The sequence below is a fragment of the Chamaea fasciata genome, unplaced genomic scaffold (genome assembly GCF_029207755.1).
Source record: "Chamaea fasciata isolate MVZ Bird 193981 ecotype frontalis unplaced genomic scaffold, bChaFas1.0.hap1 SCAF_19, whole genome shotgun sequence".
NCBI lineage: Eukaryota > Metazoa > Chordata > Aves > Passeriformes > Sylviidae > Chamaea > Chamaea fasciata.
Genome location: NW_027094104.1, coordinates 5,529,209 through 5,555,016, shown reverse-complemented (window position 1 = coordinate 5,555,016; position 25,808 = coordinate 5,529,209). Strand labels below are relative to the sequence as shown.

At 58.9% G+C, this 25,808-nt stretch overlaps 1 protein-coding gene across 7 annotated transcripts in view; it reads right to left on the bottom strand.

Moving 5' to 3' along the window:
- Window positions 1-25,808, bottom strand: part of RBFOX3 (RNA binding fox-1 homolog 3) — a 134,120-nt gene that overhangs the window by 56,359 nt on the left and 51,953 nt on the right. For all 7 annotated transcript variants that reach the window (XM_066200903.1, XM_066200909.1, XM_066200907.1 and 4 more), the window contains exon 2: window positions 14,822-14,937. The gene's annotated coding sequence lies outside the window, so the exon portion shown is untranslated. The remainder of the gene's footprint in view (window positions 1-14,821; window positions 14,938-25,808) is intronic.

Here is a 25,808-nt window from a genome sequence, read left to right as displayed (position 1 = left end):
GGAGAAGCAACCCCTCCCCAAGTTATTCTGAGTGAACAGAAGGGCTCAGCAGAGAGCAGGGACCCCCTGGGCTGGCATAGCTGGGTGTCACAGCCTGGGCGCCCCCTCCTAGCCCCTCCAGCACCCACACCAGCACAGCCACATACTTCCCAAGGGAACCACGCTGCTGCCCAGAGGCAGGCGGGTGTCCGTGAGCATCCAGGGTCACCATCCCCTCCCAGACGCAGCTCTGCGTGTCTCCAGCTGGGCTTTGCCAGCCCTTTGTGGCCCACAGCCCCTCCACTCAGCGGGACATCGGCAGCCAGGGAACGATGCCCAGGCAGGTGCTGGGTCTGCTCATCACAACCAGCCCGTGAGCAGCCTCTCCACAGCCACATCTTCTCTTCTCAGCATCCTCCCCAAGCACCAGAGCACCCTCCAGTGATGGGCCTCCCATGCAAGAGCTCCTTAAAAATGTAAATTGGGAACAGCCTCACAGCACAGGAGGAAAATCACTGTAAACAAAATCGCAGTTGCTGTGGAAACCATTAAAAATAGATTCCCCACGCTCCCCCTTTTGTGCTGGGTATTATACAGCTGGGTTCCTTCATTCCGCATTATTATTACTTTTTAATTATGAATAATTTCCTCCCTTCTATAGGAAGATGGAGTAAAAAACAGAACTTTCAAACGAGGGGCCTTTAGGATATGTTTCAACATGCAAATGAAGGCAAACATGCATTCGGTGGTGTTTATGCCATGGGGTAAAAATCTTTCTGCGTTAACCCTTCCCATGCCACGTCCCCCATTTCCTCCCCTTTCCCCCAGCCAGGAAGACCAGTGCCCACCATCCCACCAGCAGCTGGATCCACGATGAAGGGGACGGGCAGTGGCACAGATCTGTGGGGTAACACTTCAGCAAGTCAGGCACCGTGTTGCCCTGCTACGCTGCCCACACTCCCCAAAACCCATGTGACAGAGCTGCTCCATGGCAGGGACCAGCTCTGCCTTCACAGGAGTTCCCCAGGCTCAGAAACACCAAGACCAGCACAACCTGTGGTGCCTCAGCCCTGGCATGGAGCCCACAAGCACTGGGTGAGCACTAGGAGCAGGGAGAGTGGATGTGCTGCCCCACAGGATGGGGCAGGGTGAGTCTCCCTCTCACCAAGGAGTGACAGAAATCCCATCCAACGCCCCTGTCCCGTGGCACCGCACTGACAGGATTTGGTCTCTGAGCAGTGGAAAGGTTCAGAGTTATTTGGAGAAGGTCGGTACCCGGGAAGATGGTCCCATTCCAGACTGTGACTCAGTGGCTATTTGCAGCCCTGCTCCAGGGGAGAGGATGCTCCTGCCCCGGGGGCACGGTCAGCCCCCGGCGCCACGCCGGGTGCCAGCTGCAGCCCTGGCACAGCCCTGCACCGGCAGCTCCTGCCTACAGACCCAGCCCGAGGAGCCGGGAAGCTTCCCGAGCAGGCTGGCCCCGGCCCACGGCCAGCAAACCTCCCCTGCCGCAGAGGAGCAGATGGACAGGCTGGGAACCCTCCAGAGCACGCTGAGCCCGTGTCCTGCCCGCCCTGACACCGTGCTGCCTGTGGCCAGGGCCAGAGCCCACGGGGACCTGGGGCTGCTGCCCAGCCCAGAGCACCCAGAGCTGCGGGACAGACAGATCCGTCTGTCCACAGGGACCCAGCTCAGGGTCAGGAGCCGCACAAGCCAACATTGTCACAGACACCCCCATCTCACTCCATTCCCCCTGAAGGTCCAGTCTCCAACGCAGCGGGAACATGGCTTGCTTTAACTTTGGGGAAGTTTCTGCTGCCCTGTTACACAGTGTGGGTAGATAATGCTGAGCAATGCCATTACAGAATGGGTACAAAAAACAGGCTGGAAAACCCCAAACAGGCCTGGCTTTGGAGCGTGGGACTTTCACAGTTAAGAAAAAGTTTTCTTTGGTTTTCTGCAGATACTGAACTGGGATGGGGCCAGAACTGAGGGAGGAGGGCAGGTACCTGACTTGAGGGCAACTGTAGCGTCCTGCCACCTCCTAAAATCCCTAGAGAAAACAAGACCCCTTCTCCAGAGAGACAAGCTCTCCCAATTCCCATTTCAAATGCTTTAGTGCTCATCTCTCCCATACAACCCAGATTTCAAAGTACCCATAAGTACCAACACTAAATGATACAGCCCAGGGCCAGAAGGGCCCTTAGACCTGGCAACGGCATTCCTGGAACACAGGCCAAAGGCTCCAGCTCTGTGTTCATCCCATTGACTGCTTTCCTCCCAGACAGATATCCGTGTTTGATCCACAGATAGCAAGCAACAGAGAAACCCCCACAGGCTTAAGCCGTTCCAGTGGTTAATTACCTTCCCTGATAAAAATACGCACTTCGTTTCCAGTCAGAATTTGTCTTGCTGGAGCTTTCAGAGCCTGGATCTTATGTCTTTTCCCTGCTAAATTAGAGCGCTCTGTACCCACAGACATCTCTTGATCACAAGCTAAAACAACCCACATCGTGAAGCCACTTCTTAAACTTCTCTTGGATGAAAAGTTCAACCTACTTAGTCTCTGTCTCCCACAGAAGAACAGCTTTTCCAGGCCCTGAACCATTTCTGAAGCTCTTTCCTGCACATTTCCAATGCCACCAGTGTTTTTCCAGCACAGGCCCAAGCATGGTTTGCCCTTCACTGACCATGGGCAGCCTTGCACCCCAACCACAACAGGGGTACAGCCACAGTCAGCCTAAGGGAGAACGGGGACACTCAGCATCCTGACCTGGGGCTGGGGTGTGACAGCCATGGAGAGTGGCCAGCTGCCTCCACTCCCCTCCTGCCAGCTCCCCTCCAAACAGGACGGTCCCCAAACCCCTGTGACAGCCAGCAAGCTGTGCCTAGGCCAAGAGGACAGCTGACATCATTGTCTCCCCAGCACTGCTTCCTCCGGGCTCAGCAGGTCCGAGTCATGTGTTTGTCACCAGCACTCCAGGCAAGGAAACAGCCCCTCAGAGAGCAAAGATCCAAGTGCCTTAAAACCCACCTGGGAGCTTTCCTTCAGGGTGGGGGGGCAGCAACCAGACCTGGGCAGCCCCAGAGCAGGTGTCCCATGGAGCACCCCAAACCCAGAGGCACCTGGTGGCCCTGAAAGGTCCCTGAGCAGGGCCCAGGCTCTGCTCCCCACCCTGCCCCTGACCTCTGCAGCACCCGAGCCCCCCAGCCATGAGGCTGCCAGCGTGGAGGCGAGCTGGGACTGGGGCCAGAGCCCAGAGCAGCAGGACAGCAGGATCCCAGGGCAGACCCCTCAGCAGAGAGCCCTGCACCTGAGCAGTGGCCCAGCGCTGGCCAGACAGCACCAGTGTCCGCAAACACACACGTCAAAGTCAAATAAACCCAGGCAGCCCCAGCCCCAGTGCTGGGAGAGGGCTAAACCAGAGATCCCCAGGAATACTCACAGGCTGCCTAGTTCCTACCGTCAGCACATCCATCAAGTCAGCACAAACTTCCAGTCAGGCCAGTCACCAGGGAAGGTCTGTGCCGGGGCTGTGGTGATGCCCAGGAACCCCCCAAATCCTCCTCAGCTCCAACTGGCAGCAGGATGCCTCCCTGCCAGCACGGAGGGCCAGGGTGCAGCCCGGGGAGCCCCAGCTCCATGTGCTCCCTGACAGACGAGGTCCTGCTCCAGCCACAACTGCATTTGTATTTAATTCACAGCAATTACACTCACATGCTGCAAGACAAACGCATTTTAGAAGCCCTCAGTTAAATGTGGATAATTACGGCTGCCTGCACCAGGGGACAGCCCTGCCCAGGCTCAGGAGGAAGAATCACATCCTGATTCCACTAACGCTGTAAATTAGCAAGGCGCATCCCGATGGCAGCAGAGTAATTACCAGCTCCCTCATCCCCCCTTCCTGTGGGCTGCTGCTCCCGTGCTCCCCCCACTCCGCATCGTCCTCCCGCGCAGCACGGGTGTTCCCAGGCATATGCTGCTGTTAATGGGGCTTCTGTCACTTCAGCTGCTGGCAGAGATTATTTTATCTCGGGAACCCTCTCCCAGTGCCAGAGCCCAGGCTTTCAGCTCTAAATCATCCACAGGGGAACTCACAGGTGCGGGGGAACACAAGATGGAAGCATCAACTTTGTGATTGTGCTTTGTGCCACAAAGACTCTGGTGGCAGTAGCATGGGGAGGGGGGGACCTAGCAGAGCCCCAGGAAGGCACCCAAATCCAGCAGGCATAGAGGAGCACGGGGAGTGAGGGAGAAAGGGGGAACAAAACCACCCGGGTATGGGCAGGCAGACAGGGACGGGTGAGTGTGCAAACCCAGATTTACCCAGCACGGCACTGGACATCCTCCACCTGTGCTCCTTCTGGCAGCCCACGCCCGGGCTCTGCTGTGGAGCACGGGTTGAAGCTGGGGCTGCTCCTGCTCTGGGCACAATGGCTGCACACCGGGCAGACAGCACCAGCAGCTCCCGTTCCCACTGCAGCCCCGGAGCGCTGCGGGCTCTGCGCGGCGCTGCCACCGTGTGCCAGAGCACCACGGACCCTCCCACTGCCCGAGGGCACTGTGCTCACAGCCCGAGGAGAGGGGGCACCGCTCCATGGCTGGCATGGCAGGCACGAGCAGACGGAGGCTCAGCACGGTTCCTGCCAGGGAAAGCTCGTGCACTTTACCACTGCTGAGCAGCTTCTGTGTTCCTGAAATATCCTCTTCCCCTGGGCAGCTTCATATGTGAGTCTTGGGACTTGTCGGAGCATTAAACTGACATCTAGGTCACGGTAAGGAATAGCTCAACGCCTCCAGGAAAAAGGGTTTTCCTTCCACATCCCAGCGCCTCCTCCACCAGCTCTGTACTCAGCCCAGGAGCGAGCACTTAACAGGGGTGACCACTTCTAGCTAAAAATGAAGGAGGCTGTGGGGGTGGAAAAAGGATTAAAACCATTTCTGAGGCATGGTCTGGAGATTAGCTGCCTTTTCTGAAGTTCTCTTGGCTCTTCATGGTCCCTGAAGCAGCACCTCTGCAGGAAGAGGCACTGGCAGGATTTAAAGCTCAGGAAGCCTGGCTGGACATGGGCCAGGGCCAGTAAACAGTCTCACCATGTTTAGCCTGGCAGATGCTATGCCCAGGAGCCATGGGTGATCCATCCTGACCACCACCACCCATGATCTTGGTGGCAAACATGCCCTGGCCTCGATGGGCTAATCCCAGCCCTGCCTGCAACCGCTGGATGCTCCTCAGCAGGGTAATGCTCCAGGAATCCACCACTCAGCCCTGTTTTCTCTACTGGTGTTCCCATCTGCCCCAGTCCCGGCTCTGCCACAGAGCTGGGGATCCCGGGGCCGCTCCATGACCTTCGCAGGGCACAGCAGCACCAGCATGGAGAAATGGACAAATGTAGGATGCTCAGGTTGTGGGACGGGAGCGGGAACAGAGCTGAGCGTGTGCTCAGCCAGGGACAAGGATGGGCGGGACAGAGGGCTGGCCTCGCCCTCCCGGGGGAAAGCTCAGCCCACGGCAGCGCCTGTCCCTGTCCCCGGTGTGTCACCATGATGGAGTGTCGGATGCAGACACCGTAATGGTTTCATCAACTTAGCTACTTTTTATGAGAAATTTGTTCCAATCCCTTCCCTCTCTCCGGCTGCTGTCACCTTAACAGATGTCAGACCTGAAAGAATAATAATCCTGGCAGGAACCCTTGAACCGGAGCGAGCGGCGTCCCAGGGAGGCAGCAAGAGCACGGAGAAAACACATTTTTGCAGGAGCTCAGGACCACTTGGAGCTGACCCAGTCTGACGCTGCCTGGGCTGGGAGATTGGCTTGTGCCCTCCTCTTCTTCCCTGGGGAAAACCTGCCCTGTGCAGATGTGCTGGTGTGCTGGCTCTGGAGAGGAGCCCCTCTGCCCCAGCCCTTCCATCCTGCTGCTATCCAGAGTCATCCCGGACTCCATCTGACACCCCATCTAGTGAACACCTTAAATCCACCTTCTCTCCCCGACACAATTCCCACACCTATTCCTGTCCCTGACACCTCTGTAAGAAGCTTCAAGGGAACCAGCACAGGCAGAGCCGCTGCTGGCAGAATGGGCACACTTGTGGGCACACCTTACCATGCCCCACATCCTGCTGCTGGCCTCCCCCGGCCACTGCCCAGCAAGGCTTGACACAGCCAGCCTGTGCAGTGACCCATCCCGTCCTCACTCCCTGCAGCCTCCTGCTCTGGGAGCTCACCTCATCCCCAGTCTGTCACCAACAGTGCCAGGGGACAACACAGGCAGAGGAGACAGCAGCACGGTGACACCACCATGGGGACAGTGTCACTGGGGAACCAGGGTCCCTGCTGCCACTGCGGGTCTGCAGGCTCCAGGGACACCCCGGATCCGATCCCTGTGTCGAGCCTGCAGGCACTGGCAGCAGCTGGAGCAGGCAGAGGCAGCAGGATGGGCAGCAGAGAACCGGGGATGGCTTCCCCTGCACGCAGCAAAGCCCCGGGCACTGATCTGGGGATTCCCAGGGCTGCAAGTGCCAGACCTGCCCTCGTGCTGCCTTCTCCTGCGAGGAGCTGCTGCTGCTCTGCGATGAGTCATCGCTGGAAGACGAATTCTATTTAAAGGATGTTATTCGTAGAAATTGAGTTTTAATAACGGGGCATCAAACAAGCAGAAAATACCAAACTTCCAAGTGGAGCAAAGTTTCCCTATGTTAATTTATACAGCACAATCACCGCTTGGAGGAATAAAAACCACGCAGAGAGTTCCTCTCCCTGACACAGCAGCGGAGGGAGCCCTGTCCTGCTCCTCGGAGCATTTCCCGGCCACGGAGAGCAGGGATGGGGACAGGCAGGCTGGGCACAGCCACCGCTGCTGGCAAGGCTGTGGCACAGGCCTGGGCTGCCTCGCTCCCAGGAGCCTTCGGGCTCTGTTTCGCTGCCAGTGGGAGGGCGGGAGGAGACAGCGCCGAGCTCGCTTTAAAAATAGATCAAACCCTCTGCTACGGAGCCATTTTATTAGAGCAGCACAAGCTGTCGGGCTGGTGACACCTCTGTGAGCACCCAGGGAAGTTTTCCCAGATGAATTTGAAAAGCGAGGGGAAGAAACAAAGACGAAGCAGACTTGTTTTCCAAAAACAACAAAAAAAAAGTGTGGTGGAGAAGCCTGTCTGAATTCAAGCCCCTCATCCCGTCCACAGCCCAAATCCCTGACCCCAGCCTAAACCCCTGCCCCCAGCCCACATTTCCCATCTGAAGCCCACACACACCTCCCAGGCATCACCAGGTGCCTTGCTGCCAGCACTGCAGCAAGGGCTGAACCTCTCACACGAGCATGCAACTTTGGCTCATCCCAAATCTGCCTGAAAGCTCTTCTGCCCAATGTGGTGACTCCCATGCCCCCATCGGGTCATGCACCAGGGACAGCATGTCCTCCAACCCAAAAACCCTCCAGAACTGGCCCAACATGTTCTGTCAAGCTGCACTGGGCCACAGTGCGGGAAAGCACAGCATGGACATGAGAGGAGTCAGGGCAGGGAAAGATCTCCGAGCCCCCATCATGCAGAACAGGAGCTCAGTGAAAACCAAGGTGGAAATACACGACAAACAGGTAAGATCTGCCTGTACCTAATGCAGCTCATGCCGCAATATGTTGGGAATGTGAGTGGCTGGGCCAGCAGCAGCAGTCCAGTGGATGGGGCAGCAGGAGGAGGGGGTCAGCCCAGAGGGGGCTGGCAGGCCCTGAGACTGAGCAGCACAAAGTCCAAAGCACTGAACATGGAAGCATCTGCTCCAACCTGGGAACCACATGGAGACACATCTTGGCGCATTACTCAGCCACGGGCTGACTCTGAGTCACCGGCTCCAGCATCTGGGAGGAGAGTGAGTGTGAGCATGTGAGTGTGAGCGTGTGAGTGTGAGCGTGTGAGTGCGAGCGTGTGAGTGTGAGTGCTCCCGGGCTGCCTGGAACAGGAAGCTCTGGGGGAGGGTGGCTGTGCCAGCTTGGCTGGTGCTGAATCCATGCCAGGGGATGACCCCTGTCTGGGAGGGTCAGGCTGGGGGAGCAGGGAGGGCTGCCAGGGGATGGAGAGCTGCTCCAGGAGCACACAGAGGGAACAGGACAGAGGAGCTGGTCCGAGCCAAATCAAAGCTTCTCTATAAATACATAGAGAATGGGGACTGGGAGGAGCTGGTCACCCTAAAGGACAAAGTTGGCACAAGAAAAAATGGGTGTAAAAGGCTGCAGATAAAGGGAGATAGGAGGAAATGAGGAGGGACAGGCACTGGATGAGGAGAGTGGCTGCAGTGGGACTGCCTGGATGGTGGGACTGGGCTCAGGGCTCTGGGTCCTTCCTAAGACACACCTTTAAACACCTTCAAACACCACACAGATGTTTCACTGCTTCCATCCCAGATCTGACAAGAGATACCCACAGCAGAGCAGCCCTTGCCCCCACAAGCAGCGACCACCTGCCACAGAGAGCCAGCAGAGGATGGGGGGTTTGCCCAGGAGCACCCATCGGCCACTCCACCAGACCCCTTCCCACTGCATCCCCTGGAAACCTGTTCCCCGCGCTGTCCAGACTGTTTCACTAACTGTGCAGCAATCCAGGCTGCTGATCAGATGGAAAGTCTCCATCCCATAATAAACAGTGTACTATTTATAAACCTGAAAACGTCTTTATTATTATTATTTTCCCCTAGAAAAAAAAAAAACCACCATAATAAACCCCCCCTGCACACTGCTGTTAAACACACCCCAGCACGGCCCCGCAGGTCCGCAGCGCTGGTGCCGCTTCCCCAGGCAGTGCCCAGCAGAACAGATGGCAGTGTGGGCGTTAGGTACCAGCCTCCTGGCAATCCGAACATCTGTTACCGTTAGAAAATGCTAATTGCCATCAATCAGGACAGCACCTACCCACATTTACATGCAAGCACAAAAAAATTACGTCTAAATTTCTCCGAGTACAACACTTGCTGCATGTTAAGTAACTGGAGCTGCTCAGATGCTGCGCGGCAGCCTGGCACCGGCGCGGTGGGTGATGCGCCGCAGCTGAGCGCCGGCAACACCCACGGCACACGGGGCAGAGCCCCCGGGGCTCATCCCACCCAGCCCCATCCCCGGCACAGAGCTCCCCGCCCGCAGCTGCTCCCACCTCCTGCCCAGGGACACCTCGGGAAGACAGTCCCCCATCCCCCTGGGCGCTGCGGGGCACCCACGTCCTGCTCTTCTGCACAGCGCTCCCGCCTCACCCGGACACGCCAGACACAGCCCTTCGCCCCCAGTCACTCCCTCCAGTGACTCCCGAACAGTTTGGGGTCCTGTGCCCTGACCTGCTGCGCTTTGGGCCCACGAGACCCCCAGACGCTCCCGTGCTTGCCTGGCCCTGCCTTTGTCATATCCTGGCTTAGAGAGGATGCGGCCGGATCTGCCCCGCAAGCCCCAGGACAGGGGCCAGCATCCCACCCCACGGGACACTGCCACAGCCTGCCTGAAGCCACCTGTGGGCACTGCCCGGCCCCCGCTGCTCCTCTCAGGCCATGCACCTTCTCCATTCCCGGAGAGCACAGAACCGACGGGAACACAACCCGCTCCACCGTGGTTCATCAGAGATCACAGGGCACCGGCCCCAAGGCGAGATGGCAATTCCCGTCTGGAAGAAGCAAAGGCACAAATCTTGGGACAGAGAACTTGGACACAAAGTTCAGAGAAGAATGAAAACAAGAAACCTGGTGCACGGTGATCCCCGAGTCACAGCCCCCTCCGCAGCGGTCCCACGGGATGCTCCGACAGCCGGAGCTGGCGAGCGGTCCCGCTCCTCACCCCGCGGCTGCCGGGCCCCCGCCTCCCTCGCAGCCGGGAGCTGCGCCGGAATGCAAATGATGCTCCAGGCGAGTGCCAAGAGCTCCTTGTTCCTTCCCCAATTTAGGACACCTCTCGGTGCTGCAGCCCGCACGGAGTTCGTAGGAGGCTGCAAGGCTGCCAGAGGAGCTGAGCCTGCCCAGGGTGACTCTTCGACAGCAAAGCTGCACCTTGCAGTGCAATTTTCCCCTCCCTTGGATCTGTTCCCTCAGGACCACAGTCCTGGATCACAGCTCTGGAAGAAACTTCACATGGCAAAAGCCTTTCTACCTGCTGCCCTCCTGGGCACAGCACGGACTCCTCAGTGTGTCCCCACACACCACGGCCCCACTGTGCCTGCTGCAGGCACTGCTGCCTCAGCTCCTGGAGAAAACCCAGGCCCTTCCCAAGGAAGAGCCCAGGGAGCACAGAGGAGTGATCCTGCTGCCAAGGCGAAGAGCCGGGGACACAGGCTGGAGGAGCTGCTGAGAGCCCAGGACAGCGTCACCGGGTACACCACACTCCTCCCACAGCCGAGGGGAGCTGGGGATTGCAGTGCACATTGAATTTCCCTGCAGCCACCACATCAGGGCTGTCGGGCTCTGGCTCCATCCCCTGGTTCACCCCACATCCCTCCCAGCCCTGGCTCCCTGACAGGCTCCCGCCGGCATGAGCAGGTTGTGGCACCGCTGCCGCTTCCCGCGGCTCCCGCTGTCACCCAGCAGCTGAGGGAACTGCTCACAGCTACAAGGTCACTCAAAAATACCATCTGTCCACACACTGCTCCTCGCCCTGGGGAGAGCAGCAGAGAAATTACTTCAATGCATTGAAGGCCACTGTGCCCCTCTCCAGTGCCCTGCTGCACGCCAGCATCTCACTGCTCATTCAGCCTGGATTCAGCGAGGGGGGACCACAGCATCAGTGTCCAGTGATGCTCCCCACACTCTCCACACCACGAGGGCACACAAGGGCTCCAAGAGCTGACAGGGAACCCTCCCAGAGTGCTTGTCACAGGGTGAGATGTTTCGTGCTGGGGAGAGACTGCCTGCGCTGGCCAGAGCCACCGCCACCTCTGTGACCTCTGGCTGGTGGCCTCTACAGTACCATGGGTGGGGGGCAATGGTGGCAATATATCCCACCTTGCACGTGGGGGAAAAGTCACAGGAGCACCCCAACATCCCCAGGAACTGCAGCTCCAGGCCCTCTCCCCCTGCACTGCCCAGGGACTATTTCTGGGGAGCTGAAGTCACTTGCATTTGGGCTCTGAAGTCACATTTGTCTCTGCTTGTGCTACTTCTCCTGCACCTAAAAGTGTCGCAGCAGGGCACTGTCCGAGTCGAGGCAAGCTGTCCCCCACATACCATGTCCCAGGTGCTCCAGGGTTGCTGCTCACAGCCAGGCACCTCCCCAGCCCCGGGTTCTTGCCAGGTGGGCACAGGGCTGCCAGCACCTGCTGGGTGCATGAGGGGACTCACTCACACCCAGCGGCAACAGTAAATAAATGCTTGATTTGAGCAAACCCAATCCCAGGGAGCACGCCCGGCTGTGCCCCATCCACGGGCATCCCAGCAGCTACTTCCTACATCCACCAGCTACTTCCTACATCCACCAGCTCCTGCTGGGGCTCCATCCCATCTCTGCATGGCCTCAGCTGTGCTGTTGATAGCAGAGGTGGGCACTGTCCCCAGGGCTGCCCAGCAGGAGTCCCCTGCATCCCAATGGCCACGCTGGTCCCATGGCCCCGCAGTGAGTCCCACTGCGTGCAAGATCCCTTCCATATGGGAGCAGCCAGCAGAGCTGCCAGCTCCCAGCTCCAGCGCTTGCCGCTACATCTGGAAACTCTTCTCACCCTTAATTGTTTCTAATGCCTTAACACACGGAGTGACTAATAAGACACTAATTGGGCGGCGTTAGCAGGGAGCGGAGCAGGAGCGCTGGCGGTGCCCTCCGTGCCGAGCCGCTGGCTCCCAGCGCTGCGCTGCCGTGTGCTGCCACTGCCATAAATCCCTCTGGACTCCAGCTCCTTTCACTGCTCAACCTTTCCCAGCGTGCTGGAAAACCCGCCCCAGCAGTGGGGAGAGCCAAGAGACGCCAATTTTAGCTCTGCCTAACGGTCCCTGTGCTTCGGGAGCCAGGGCAGGGAGGGCACAAGGTACCCCCCAGCAGGGACGTCCCACACACCGTCACCCCTGGCGCAGAAAGGCAACAGGTGACCCCAGTCGCTCCCCTCTGATCACCGTGGTGCCTTTGGGCATGCACTGGCAGCACTGGGATGGGCTTGGGCTTGTGCTTGGCATTGCCCATGCTGAGCCAAAGCAAGAAGACAAGTGATGAACGGCCGCAGGAATGCACCTGCTCCAAGTGATTTATGGCTGGCAGGGAGCCAGGGCAAAGGACAGCTGCATTTGGGACCCTCCCGTACCCCAGAGAGCTGTGGGGTGATGCCCCCTCCCCAACTTCTAGGGCTGCCCTGCCTCCCTGGGAGCTCCCGCAGGGCTGCCAGCCCTGCCTGCACATCTGCCGGCAGCACTGCGCTCGCCAGAGCTGCTCAACAGCGGGAAAGAGGCACAAATCTTGTTACACACTGGCTAAGCCTCCCTGGGCATGTTTTCTATAAATCTCCTGGAATTTATTATATGATAACTAGCCTGGAAAAGCTAAATTAAATCCACAGCCAAGAAACTGACTTTCAAGTGTGACCTAATTTAGTTGCTGGAAGGGGAGGGAGGGAGGGAGCGGGGATCCCGGTGCCAGTCGTTCCCGGGATGACCTCCCGGTGCAGCCGCACACCCCCCGTCCTCCTCTTCGCCGTGACTTTGGGGACGGAGCTGCACAGCCTTTCATGTCTGAGCGGATCTCACACTCCCACTCGCTGGAACAAAAGCGCCTCAAGGGCTCCCCTGTCAGATGTTTTCCATTGCTCATCTCCAAGTCTTCCTTGAAGGAGCGCTCTCCTCCCGGGGGGGCTCCAGCAGCCTTGGGGATGATAGGGAGAGTCGCCGCAGGGGCTCTGCATTGGCTCCAGGCTGCTCCCCACCAGCCCAGTGAGCCCAAAGCTCGGCACCAGCACCCACACGCCCCATGGCCAGCAGCCCTGAGCCTCACACAGGGCCCAGCCAGAGTCCACGAGAGGAGGAGGAAGGCAGCAGGGAGAAAAGCTGGATGGGGGAGAGGCTTGGTGGCCTGAGCTCCAGTGAGCCCGCCTCTGCCCTGCTGCCCAGAGCAGGTGCTGGCAGCCATGGCTGCACTGGCCCCGCAGACAAGGCACAGCCCTCCTGATGCAGGGGCACGATGTGCTTTATGGCCAGGGTGACAATCTGCCCCCTGAAAAGCAGTACAGTCCCAGCCCCAGCGGCCAGACATGCCCCAGTGCAGCGCAACTTCCCGGGAGAACCTCCCAATGCTCCAATTTTGGCCAGGACGCTCACGATAGCTGACTCCACGGCACTGTCGGACCACGCACCCCTTCACCCCAAAACTGCCCACCCGTGGGGCTGCTGGCTCTTGACAGAGTGGGTGCAGGGGGCGGGAGCACGGCGCAGGCAGGGCCCTGGCGAGGGCGACGTGGGCACGGTGGGGCCGTGGTGCTCTGGCAGACCCGGGGGTGGGCTCGGGGCTGGCACGCGGACGCGTGCTGTTGTTCTGGAACGGAGTGCACTGGCAGAGCGGCATGTGGGAAGCTTGCATAATAGTGCCAGCCCACACTACGCCTGCTCCTTCCCAGCATGATCAGCCCCTTGCTTTCATGAGCAATAACATCCACCCAAAGTTTTCTAAAGACAAAAAAAAAGATCTTCAAGGTGATGCACAGAGCTCAGCTGCCTTTGCTGCCTCTGAACTGATTAATGCAGCTGGGGAATCCATCTGCACGGCCGCTCTAATCCCACATTCCGGACGACCTGTACCCCAGCAAGGGACGAGAAGCCTCAAGCTCTCGCTCCTGTTTTATGATTCCCGAGCAGGCACTGGGGGCTGGGGCAGAGCAGAGGAGCCAGCGTGCTGCAGGGGGGGTACACACAGCCCCCCACACTGGGAGCCCCGCAGAGCATCGAGCCTGCCGGTGCTGCACAGCCCCACAGGCAGTCCTCCTGCCCAGGCATTCCCCTTGGCTACTGCCGGCTGGGAGAAGAGCAGTCCCAGCTTTGGGGGTCCTCCCAGCACTCCCCTCAGCTCATGCCAGTGGGAGAAGAGTAGTCCCAACTCTGGGGGTCCCCCCAGCACAGCACTTGGTGGAGAGGGTACCGAAAGACAAATTCTGTGGGAGAACAGCCGCAAGCAGAGCCTAGTCCCTGACCACCATGGCTGCTACACCATGGCCATGACCCTCTGAGCACCTGCTGAACCTGTGGGTGCTTGCAGTGCTGGGAACAAAGAGGGAAAATGCTTTGTCTGGAGGAGAGAGTCACATTGCCTTGGAGAGTTTAAATTTTAACTCATCCTCAAGCTGGTGTGAGTTCCCAGTACAGACTGGTGTCAGCACAAGGGGGTTCCAGTCCGTGTAACGTGAACTGACGGTGATGGGTTCAGCCCGGACCACACAGAGCTGCACGCAGCCCTGAGGGGAGTTTGCAGCACGGCCGGTGCCAGGAGCAGGGTCTCGGCGGGTGCAGCTGGGCTGCGACGTGCAGGGCTGTGTGTGTATCATGGGCACGCGTGTGTGCACCATGGGTACACCTCCCTTCCCATGCAGGGGCACCACCAAGGTCCCACATGCTCCAGAGCCTCTGCACTCCTGCAGCGAGCAGGAGGGAGATGGCCGGGACTGACCAATGGGTAGGACCAAACCCCCCCACACTATTTCCCACAAGGATTAGAGCAGACGTGGCTTCTCCCAGCAACATTCCCCTTTGCCAGGTCATCACACAAGAATCTGGGTACACAGGACATCCACTGCTGGTGCAAAGTCCCTGGTGGGCTGATTGTGAGCTGCTGCCCCAGGGAAGCAACATCTTCATCCTCAACCAAAAAACATCTCCATGCCCTCCCCTACCAAGATTGCTAGGTGGGAACAACATACCTGCAGACCAAGAGCAGGTGCCTCAGGTGTGGTGGCAGGTGGGAGCTCACACTCGTGATCACCCCTCCAAGCTGTCAGGATGAGCCGTTGGGGTCTCACAGCAGCAGTTTCTCAGCCTGAAAGAGAGAGGGAGAGGCTCCAGTCCCGTCCCTGTGTAGGCACCGCCGCTAATAACGGAGGAGGACGTGGCAGAGCTCGGCGCCTCAGAACACCACGGCTCTGGGGACTCACACGCCTTGGCCCACTCCTTTAACAGCACAATTATCTCACGGCTGGGGAGCAGCTCTGGAGCAGCCCCTGACATGTGCAGAGGCAGGACCCTGCCCAGAGGTAAAGCCCCTGAAGAGAGGGAAGTGTGTTCGGCCCAGGGAGCAGGGATTGGCTGCACGGGGCACACAGCAGGTCCCCAGTGGGACATGTCCGTCTCTGCACTGACACAAAATGCTGAGGCTGGTCCTGAGAGCACCAGCCCCGGTCTCAGACAAATGCATGGGATGGAGACAAGGAAAGGCAAAGACTTCTTCCTAAAGGAAACAAGTCCCCAACCCACCTGTTCCCCCAAAGGCTCTCTGGAGGCCACCGGCAGCTGCACGTTTGATTTTCCCTGACCCAGGTTGAACAGGAGATAATTTAACAGCTTGTCCCCCATTGTAATGGGACTTTTTCCCTGTTCCTCTGGGCAGCCCATCCATCACAGCACAGAGCAGTGACGTCCCCCTGGCACCTCGGCCAGGCAGGCCCCTCATGCCATGAGTTATGATGCCTGCACCATGCAGTGGGATGGGCTCAGAGCACCAGCTCTGCACCGGGAGCTAAGATTTATCCCCTCGGTGGAATAGGGGCAGAAGCTGGGAGATAAGTCACAGCAGAGCCGCAGGAGTGGCACTCAAGGTCCTCCAAGGTTGGCTCATTAAAAACCAAGGAGAAGAGGAAGACAAGTCCTGCCTGCCGTGGTGTGGCTGCGAATCCCCTCCTGACGCTGAACCAGCCATGGACAAGGGGGGGGTGGGAAGGGAGTCAGGGCCCCCTGGCTGGCTCTGCAGCAATCTCTGGGGCAGACTGCTGGCCAGGGCTGTGTGAAGCCACCAGGGTCTCCCAAACACCATCCCAGCACATTCCAGTAACCCCAGCAGTGCAGGGCCAGTAAAAATCCAAGAGGCAGCGTACAGAGGCGCTTGGATGTTGGCCCCAGGAGTAGACTGGAGGCACCCACTCTGGGACTGGCACCTGCAGTCACCCAGCACACCAAGCAGGCTGCTGGGTGTGGGCACCATCCCTGCAATGTGTACCATCACTGATCTGGGGACAGACCACAGAGAACCCACAGACATACAGAGAACATCGCAGGCACTCCCCAGACGTGCAGGAATTCCCCTCCTGCTTCATTAGTCCTGCTCATTAGGCTCTGCTCCTCATCAGTAGGCACAGCTAGAGCTCAGCAGTGTCACTCCCCAACCCTTCCATCCCAGCCTCTTTAATGCTGGTCTGTCACGGCCAGTCCCCTAACCCCTTGGCTCTCCCCTTCCACAAGCTCTGCCACCTCTTCCCTCCCTGCTTGGTTTGTGTGTGACTGGGAACCACGGTGGAACTGGGGGCTCAGAGGGGACTCATACTGTGGGGTTTGCCCCAGACTGAACCCCTCCAGTCATGTGCAGCAAGTGCAGGATAAGACAAACACTGGGAAAACCCAATTGCGTCGCCAAAGCAAACTGAACACAGCAGGATTTTTTCAGCACCTTCTATTTTCAAAAGCAAACCCATTTGAGAGCAGGACGAGGGCTGGCATGTTCCCCACTGATGCTGGGGGCCCAGCAGCATCCCTCACCATCGGCAGCATCCCTGCAGCACCCCGCCACTGGGAAAGTGATCCTTCCCCAGGAGGGATGGGAGAGTGAATTGCAGATCCCTACGGGACATCTCCCCCAGGAGCCACCGGGCTCTTACTGCACACTAAACCACAGCGATTAGATCAACAAGCCAACCCCTGCAAGGCTGAGAGGTTTTATCAAAGCTAGCAGTACCTCAGGGAGGAGATGGAAAGATGATGCAGCTGCCCACAGCATCCGCAATCCCTGGGCCAGCCTGGCAGCTGCTGCAGGGGGGCAGGACCAAGGCTGTATCGGCGCATTTTCAGGAGGCTGAGCCTCTGCTGCTGCGTCCATGCTCCCTGGTCCTGGTCCCAGCCCGGTGCCTTCTGTCAGACCCCACCGTGGCAGTGGGGTGTCACAGAAATGCCCCTCAGCAGGCAGGGCTGGGGGGCAGAGGAGCTCAGGAGGCAGGTGCCCGCAGTGCTTTTCCCTGGATTGCAGAGGAGTGGGGAGAGGAATTTTCTTTCAGCAGCAAACTCGCTGAAGCAGCACTCGGCACCTGTGCAGCCCAAGATACAGCTCCTGCTCCAGCCCAACCAGGAGCTATTTCCCAGTTATCTGCGCCACAGCTGATATCTGTGCAGCAGAACACGGCGCTCAGTAATAGGATTTTGATGCTAAACAGAAGATGTTTTTTTTCCCCGGGTCTCACTTACGTCACATCTGGAGGTATCCATGGCCATGGAGGTGACACTGAGGAAGGCTAAAGAGTTTCAACTCTTGCACTGAGGGAACAGCTTCTCCTTCAGCTGCTAAACAGCAGAATTACAGTGATCTAGCATTGCCTGCCCTCACTGCCCCCACCCCAACACAGCCCTGGGGAGGGGCGAGAGGGGAGTACGCCCCCACTCCCACACCCCCACTGCCTCCCTGGCCGGACAGACCCCGCTCCTCCCAGAGCTCCCATGGGGGTGAGCAGAGCCCCTTGATGCTGGGGCTGAGCTGGGGGCTGGGGAAGCCCTCATCCCGTGGGCCCAGTGCTCCTCAGGGGTGTCCTGGGGGAGCCTGAAACCCACAGGCATCACCTGTAGCCCATGGGCATCACCCACTCCCCGTGGGCATCAGCTGCTCCCAGCACTCCCCCAGCCCCAGGCACTGCTGTCAGCTACAATCCCGTGCCACAGGGACCACCCACACACCACAGCAGCAGCAGCAGCAGCACCACAGAGATGGGCTTGGGTGTCAGAGCCACACTTGCAGCTGCCTCAGGGAAAGGGGAGGAAGGTTTGTCACCTCCCTGCCACCCTCCTCCCCATACGAGCAAGAGGAAGGTCCCACGCACCCCCCACTGCTGGAGCTGGGAAAGTCTCTGCCTGCCACAGACAAAACCAAAGCGATAGGAACCACCCCCGCTGGGTGCGGGTGACATCTCACCCGTGGGAACGCTGCCGGCGCGGCGTCAGGGCTGTCACCGTGGCGTCAGGGCTGTCACTGTGGCGTCAGGGCTGTCACCGCTCCCACGGCACAAACCGGGTGGCGCAGGGCACAGAAAAACCACAGGCTGGCAGTGGTGAGAGAGTCTGGCCAAAGCCAAGATCAGTGTGTCACAGGCATGCTTGGCCAGGCTGAGCACACTTGGGCCAAGAGGCACTCAGGGGTGCATGTGGACTGTGGGGTGCACACTGACCACGGGGTCCTATACTGACCGTGGGGTGCACACTGACCACGGGGTCCTATACTGACCGTGGGGTGCACGCTGACCACGGGGTCCTATACTGACCGTGGGGTGCACGCTGACCACGGGGTCCCTCACCACTGCAGTGAGCAGCTCTGGCCCTGGCTGCAGTGGTGCCCAGGGATGCAGGTGCCCAGGCCAGCCCTGCTCCGGCTGCCCCGAGGAGCACCGGCACCACAGTGAGGGAAACAGCACTGTGCAGGTGAGCATAGCCCCAGGACAGCTGTGCCAGCACTGGCCTCATCCCACGTGGAGGGTGTGCCCACAGCCCCTGCAGCAGGGACAGGGGTGCCAGTAGCCGGGGCAGCCTCGCTGTGGTGAAGGGATGCCAGGAGTTGGTCGCAGTCTGTTTTTCTGCACAAGTGCATTAAGCATTCCACACAGCACTTTTGCTGTAAATCACTTCCTATTCAGGCTCACTGCTGAGGGTCTCTGAAGGTCGATTTTCCATGGTTATGACAACAAAAACTAAAATTGGGTCAAACCTGAAAGGTATTATCTTTCTCCAAGCTGCTAAATGCACAATAGTAATGAGGTTGGTTAAGCAGTTCACCCCCAGCCCGCATTATTTGCTCTGAAGATGTATTAACCAGTTAAATGAGCGTGATAAGGCAGCCCTGCACGTTCCTCCCACCAGCTGCATGGAAGATCTGAGGTTCTGGGTCTCCATATCCCTGTTAATAACCGAGACCACGGCCTCACTGACAAAGGCGGCCGCGCCACGCAGCTCCGGGCCAGGCTCTGCCCGGCCTGACCCACGGGAACACAAAGGCAACTTTAAAGGCATCCAGCAGCTCAGAGCCATTGGAAAAAATAATTATCGTTTCTCCTCCCCTTTCTCTTTCTTCTTCTTAACACTCTCCCTCCTCCAACCTCCTGATGAAAGAACGAACCCAACTGCCTGCCCCATCAAAGGCGCTTCAGCAGCATCCCTACACCAGGATGGGGGATTATCCCTAGCAAACACATGCAGCTGATCTGGCTGCCACTACCCGGCATGGGACTCGGGTGTGTGGAAAACCCACCCAACCATCTCATAAGCACCGGAGGTCACTTCACAGCAGCCCCCAAAAGATGCTGTGTGCCCGTGGCAGAGCTCCACATGCAGATCTGCTGGTGGGGTGCAAGATGGGCTGCCCAGGGGGTTCCCACCTCCGTGCGGCTGCAGGACCAATTGTGGGACACAAAGAACATTTGTTTTTATGGGATTTCTGCTGTTTTTCATAAAACAAACACCCATTAATGCAAATATAACAGATGTAAACAAGCATGACCCTAAAATCCATGTGCAGCTGTATGGAACAGGGAAAAGAGAGGGAGGGAGGGAGGTTGGTTGGGAGAGAGGGAGGGGAAACACTTTAATTAATCTCTAAAATGAATGAGATGGGAAAACTCGAACTGCAGGGAAAGCATCTGGTGCTGCTGCAGGAAGGGGCTGCCCTGAATGTGGGGCTGTGCTGTACTGTGTAACAGCACACCGGGCACTCCATGGCACCAGCACACCGCTGGGAGAGCCTCACAGCGCTGGGGAGGGCAGCCAGTCCCATGTGCCAGAGCTGGGTCCCTCCCACTGGCTCCCCCCTGTGAGCTGCTGCAGGCTCCCGGCTCCATCCCCAGCCGGAGGAGGAGCATCCTCAGGATCCCCAGGAGCAGCCTGTCCCGACAGGGGATGGGGACAGGGGAGCTGGCAGAAGGCGGCAAGAGGGACCCTGCCACAGTCAGGGAGCACACGGGAGAAACATCCAGAGAGCCTCAGTGTGTCTCTCATGGTGATCCAGCTGGGGCTTTGCCAGGAGGAAGTTGCTGCATGGAGAAATGCCAGCACTTTCTAGCACAGAAGGATGGATGTAAATCCCAAGGTGGGATCTGTGTTGGGATCGGCGCTCTGGCCTCCAGGAACCACGTCCTGTGACCAAAAGGTGGCTGTGAGTACCTGAGAACCAAAGGAGAGAGAGAAAGACCACAGAACAGATCCAAGGAGCTCCGAGACGGAAGAAAGAGCCTGGGGGGTCAACCAGAGGCAACAGCAGATTCACACAATTTAAGGGGACAGCAGTGGATCCAGACTGGGCTCTTCCAGGTCTCCCCACAGCAGCTCCCTGGAGCTACTATTTGAAATGCAAAGCAGGTTGGATGAACTGGAAAGACAAATGTGATGCCTCTGTCCTTTTATGGTCCAGAACTCCCAAGGGTGCATGGGCTCTCTTGGGGGAGCAGAGCAGAAAGACAGAGCCTGAAACGGAGCATCACCTCTGGGGCACAGAGCAGGGGCTGCTCACAGCAGTGCAGTGCACAGGAGTGGGGACATGTGGTGACAGGGTGGGCAGGGCCAAAATGCCACTGCAAAGCCAATTCAAGGGCAAGGGAGAGGAGATCTGTCCTGCCCAGCAGCAAGGCAGGCCCCTGCTTTGCTCTCTCCTGCACAGACTGCCCAGCTCCCACAGCAAGGGCTGGCACCGCACTGTGCCATGGCATGGCAGGGAGAGGCCAAAGCCACCACAGCCACGCAGGGGCCCTGCTCCCAACCCCAGCAGCCTTCCTGCCACAGAGCCCTGCCTGCACACACACACTGGGCTCCCGAGGTGACGCTCTGCTCCCTGAGGGTATGTCCCTCAGATCCATCCTGCTCCTTCTCTCATTCAGGATCTCAAACCCTGTCCCTCACCATCAGCCACTCACTGAAAACCATGCAGGGCCAGGTGCCAGGGAACGGGAATTCCTCGTCCTGGTTTGAGGTGGACTCCTGTGCCCTGGCTGCCCCACAACAGCTGCCATGCTCAGCCCCAGCCACACTCACACCCTGTCCCACTCCGGGCCAGCAAGGTCCTGAGGGATAGTCCTTCATCCCAAGCCTGGAGAACAAATTCACAAGGTGGCTCCTCCTGGAGAAACACTGACCACCAGCACAGCTCCTCCCCAGTGCAGAGCTGGTCAGGAGCACTGGTAAAATGGACCATCACCAGCTGTAGTGCCCAGCTCTGCCGTGGCAGTGCCTGCCTGGCACAGAGCTCTGCTCTGGGAACAGCCAGTCCTTCATCCCCTTACTGGGGTGCAGCATTCAGCTGCTGAGGTTCCTCACTGGGGAAGGCTCTGGGACAGGTGGGCAGGATGATGACATCCCCAGAACTCACCCTGAGCCCTCCCGGCCACCACACAGCTACACTCCAGCACTGCCTTCGGAGCCACAGCACACACATCCTTCCCCTGCCCTTTCCAACAGTGATGGGAGGGAGTTAGAAATGCCAGGGAAAGCATTCCTTATTTCAGAAAGCCAGATCATCGAAAGATTGGCACCAGCCCAGTGCCTGGTGAGACCTCCCCAGATTTATGGCCAGCACAGCTGAAGAGACAGAGGAGCTTTAGTGAACCTGGTTAAGGCCCCATGGGAAAGGGACAGCAGCACCTGAGTGACCTGAGAACTCAACCTCTCTGTCGGGAAGACAAAAGTGACACAAGAAAGGAGCCAGGCAGCCCAGGGACTGCAGGGAGGGGGCTGCCAAGGAACAGGGCACCCAGGGCCAACAGGACACACACTGGGACACCACACCTGCCCAGGGAGCAGGGGCCAGGCAGTTGCTGGGACAGCAGAGCATCACTGCTGGAGCACCCTGCATTGCCTGCAGCACTGATCCAGCCTCTCCCCACCACCCCCCCGCCCTCCTCCTCCTCCTCCTCCAGGGCCTCTTCCTCTCCTTCCCCTCTTTGTCATTCCTCTCAGCTCACGCCTCTTCTCTGCTCTCCTTCAGCTGCTCACAGCAATAATCCAGGGCACTGACGCCCCAGCAGATTGCTCAGTGCCGCTCCCTGCTGCTGACCGGGGTTTTAATGACTCCCCCGGCCGTGCCGGGGCTGGTCCCCACCTCCACCGGCTGCCGGGTTCTCCCCAACATCTCTCCTCCAACAAACACCTGCACCATCTGCAGGGACGGCTGAGGAACACCCGCCACCTCCAGCTCAGAGGGGGCTCAGCTGGGATCTGCTCACCTTGCACCCAGGCTCTCAGCCCTTCCGTGGACCCACAGGATTCTCTAGGCAGCCCCAGCCCCGCAGGGCTCCCTGGCCCCCAGGGCCAGGCGAGTGCAGCCAAGGGCACCAATGCAGCAGCCGGAGGTGCTGCAGGCTGACAGCACGGTGCATATGCCTTGGGGACAGGGAAGGGACAAGTGCAGCTCAGTGTCACTCAGACGATGCTGCTTGGAGCCTCATGGCACAGGGCTCTGCAGAGGCAGAGACCAGGCAGGGACTCGACAGGAATTGGGGCTCTGCCTGCAGGAGCCACACGGGGCAGGCAGCCCCTGCCAGCTCCTGGCACAGGCACCAGCACCCTGCGAGGGTCCCCTCCTCAGTGAGGAGGATGGGTGTGACAGGGAGAGCAGCTACTGCTCAGGGGGACCTCATGAAACTCAGGAAGCAAACTGGAGAGCCCCATTCCCAGAGCTGAGCTGTCTAAGGGAGGACAGACAGGAAGGCACTTCTGGGACCAAGGGACAGGCCAGCAGTGTGACCCTGGCCAGCCCCATCATCACTCCCCACAAGGCCAGGTCTGGATCCCGTACCCAGCTTTGGGCTCCCCAGTGCAGACGGGACTAATACACAGGACGGAATCTTGCAGAAGTCCACAGTGCTGCTTGGAGGCTGGAGCAGAGGACAGAGACACAATGGGAGGGGCAGGTGTTCACCCCAGAGAAGGAGAGATTCAGTGGCAATGGGGATGTTATGGAGAAATCAGAGCAAAAGCAGGAAGTGGGGAGGGCAGTGGAGCTCCAGGTGCATTATCCTGTTTCCCAGCAAATCCATCCATCCATCCATCCATCCATCCATCCATCCATCCATCCATCCATCCATCCATATCAGCAAAGCAATTTCAGAGGCAAGCAGCAGCCGCCACAGAACCACAAAGCAGAGGCAGTGCCAAGTGCCAGCACCCTCAGCCTGCCTGTCCCTGCCTGGCATGGCCCCAGCCCCTGTGCCCATCTCTATGCTCGGTGAAGGGAGCAGCAGATGAGCTGGAGGTGGCCCATGACCCCCAGCCCCCCCAAGCCCTCAGCACCAGGCACACCACTTGCTGCCAGTCTGCAGATCCCCATGTCCCGTCCTTTAATTAACATTCCACATGTAAAGTTGGGATTGTAATTACTGCAACTGATTAACAGGCCGAAGGTAGCCCGTCTCCGAGGGAGCAGATTAGCCGTGGCTCTCTCGAGCTCCTGCTCTCACCTCGGCACTGCCGGCGCATTCTAAGCAGGGCCCGGTGCCCCCGCAGTCAGTGATTAATGGGCAAGCGGGAGGAGGACGCGGTGGCTCCGTCCCACTGCTCTTCCCATGCTCTGCTGGGGCGGGATGGATCCGGTTTCAGTGGCCGTGGGCTGGCGGAGTGGAGGATGCAGGATGCTAAGAAGCGATTCCCAGAGCCTCTCCCTGTCCACACACCAGGCAGGGGATATGGGGTACGATTCCCAGAAGCCAAGGTCCCTCGCAGGGAGAGGAACACACCACTCAGACATTACATTCCTTGGATGTGAAGACACATGGGAACGTCCCACATGCCCAGATCGGCTCCTCTCTGCCCACCAGCCATGGCCCTGGGCTGTCACAGGACCCTCCAATCCACGGCTTCATCAGGCAGGGAAGGCAATCAGCTGTAATTAACGGCTGCTGCGGGCAAAGCGCGGCACAGGGACCTTCTTTCCTTCTTTTCCCCAAGACTGCAAAATAAATTATCCTGCAAAGTTAGCAGAGGCTGAGCTATGGAAACAATTAAACAAAAATTAAATCTAATTCATTTATACTCGGAGCACAAAGTGGATAATGTGGGGGTTTTCTTTGCTCTCCTCTCTTTGCCTTGGTGTTACAGAGGACTATTATGGGAAATTAATCACGGGGAAAAGCAATGAACGTGATCTATCGCTCTTTAAAAGTGCACTGTAGTGATTATATAAAAATCTATTAGAGAGGCCAGGAAATAGCCGAGTGACACCATTTAAAAGGAAAAAGGAGACCGGGCTGGTGGCAAAGGGATCGATTTCTTAACTGACGGATCCATGGCAGAGGGACCGGGAGGAGGTCAGACCGCGGGGTGGGCAGCGGTCAGACCCGGATGGCCCCAGGGCTGTGCACGGCCCGACAGCGCTGCACGCCCAAAATCCTCGTCCCATGTGCCGCTGCAGGGCGGGCTGACCCCGCGGGGCTCCCACCGAGAGCAGTCCCACAGCGCTGCCGGCACGGGCAGCCGCAGCATCCCACCGCATCCTTCGTGGCACTGCCCCGTCTGAGGGTGCCCGGGAAAGTGACCCCATCACCAGCAATGATGGGCAGAGCAGACCCTCCCTGCCCGGCCCCCCGGCACACGCTCGGCTCTTTAACAGCGGTGATAAAACCTTCACCAAGGCAGATTCCACCATAAATCCCAGCCGGCAGCGGGGCCGGCCCCGGGCCAGCCTGACGCTTTAATGACACCATCAATCCCTGAGGAGCCCGAGGCGGGGCGGGGGGACAGCCGGGCTGCAGCCCCGGCACGTGTCGGGCAGGGGCTGAGCCCCCCGGACCCCCCGGTGCTGCATCCCGGGACCAAGGCCGCGGCAAATTGGCGATTTGGCCACACAGCTCCGGGCGGACGATCCCGCCCCAACAATCCCGCATCTCTGGGCTCGCCGACGGCCACTGCAGCCACCCGGTGCCATCACCCCATGGCTACCACTTATAGACTCCCCCAGTCCCACATTAGCACAGGGAAACACCTTCACGGGAATTTAATGGCAGTTTCTCCTTCCCACCAGGCGTGTGGAAGGCAAACACACCACACTCCCTCCACTGCATCATTTAAACGATTTGGGGGGAAAAAAGAGTGGGAAAAAACTCCTTTGATCTCAGCAGCCTGCTTGTTTAGCCCATGCAGGGATTTAATTGAGAAGGGATGTCCTTGAATAAATGCGGAGATGTCCTCACTCCCCAGGAAGGCTGCTGCGAGTTGAACAATCCCCTGTACGAGGCTTTCCGCTCATCCAGGAATATTCTGGGACAACACAGCCCCGGGGCCGCTGCCGCATGTCAGCCATCCATCACTGGGAATGCCAGCGGTGGGCAGGCTGCCGGGGCACAGGGATGGCTGTGGGGGCCTCAAGCCCCGAGGGAGAGGTGCTCTCAGGGCTGGAGACACCACTTTGCCCCTAAATCCAGCACAGGCGGAGGTGAGGGGCAGGAGGTGGAGCTCCCAGGGGGATGGGGACCAGGGGGTCGCCTGGCACAGGCAGAGGGGCTGCAGGTGGGACGTGGTGTCCCGGAGAAGCCGAACTATGGCACGACAGAAGGCGGGGACAGCCGGTCCCCAAGAGCTGGCACTCACACCCGGGGTGCCAGCACCGGCCCCTGGCAAACGCTTTCCCTGCTGCCAGGCTTGGCAGGAGTGGAGGAGCCGCAGCGGAGCCCGCCAGCCCCGGCAGGGAGC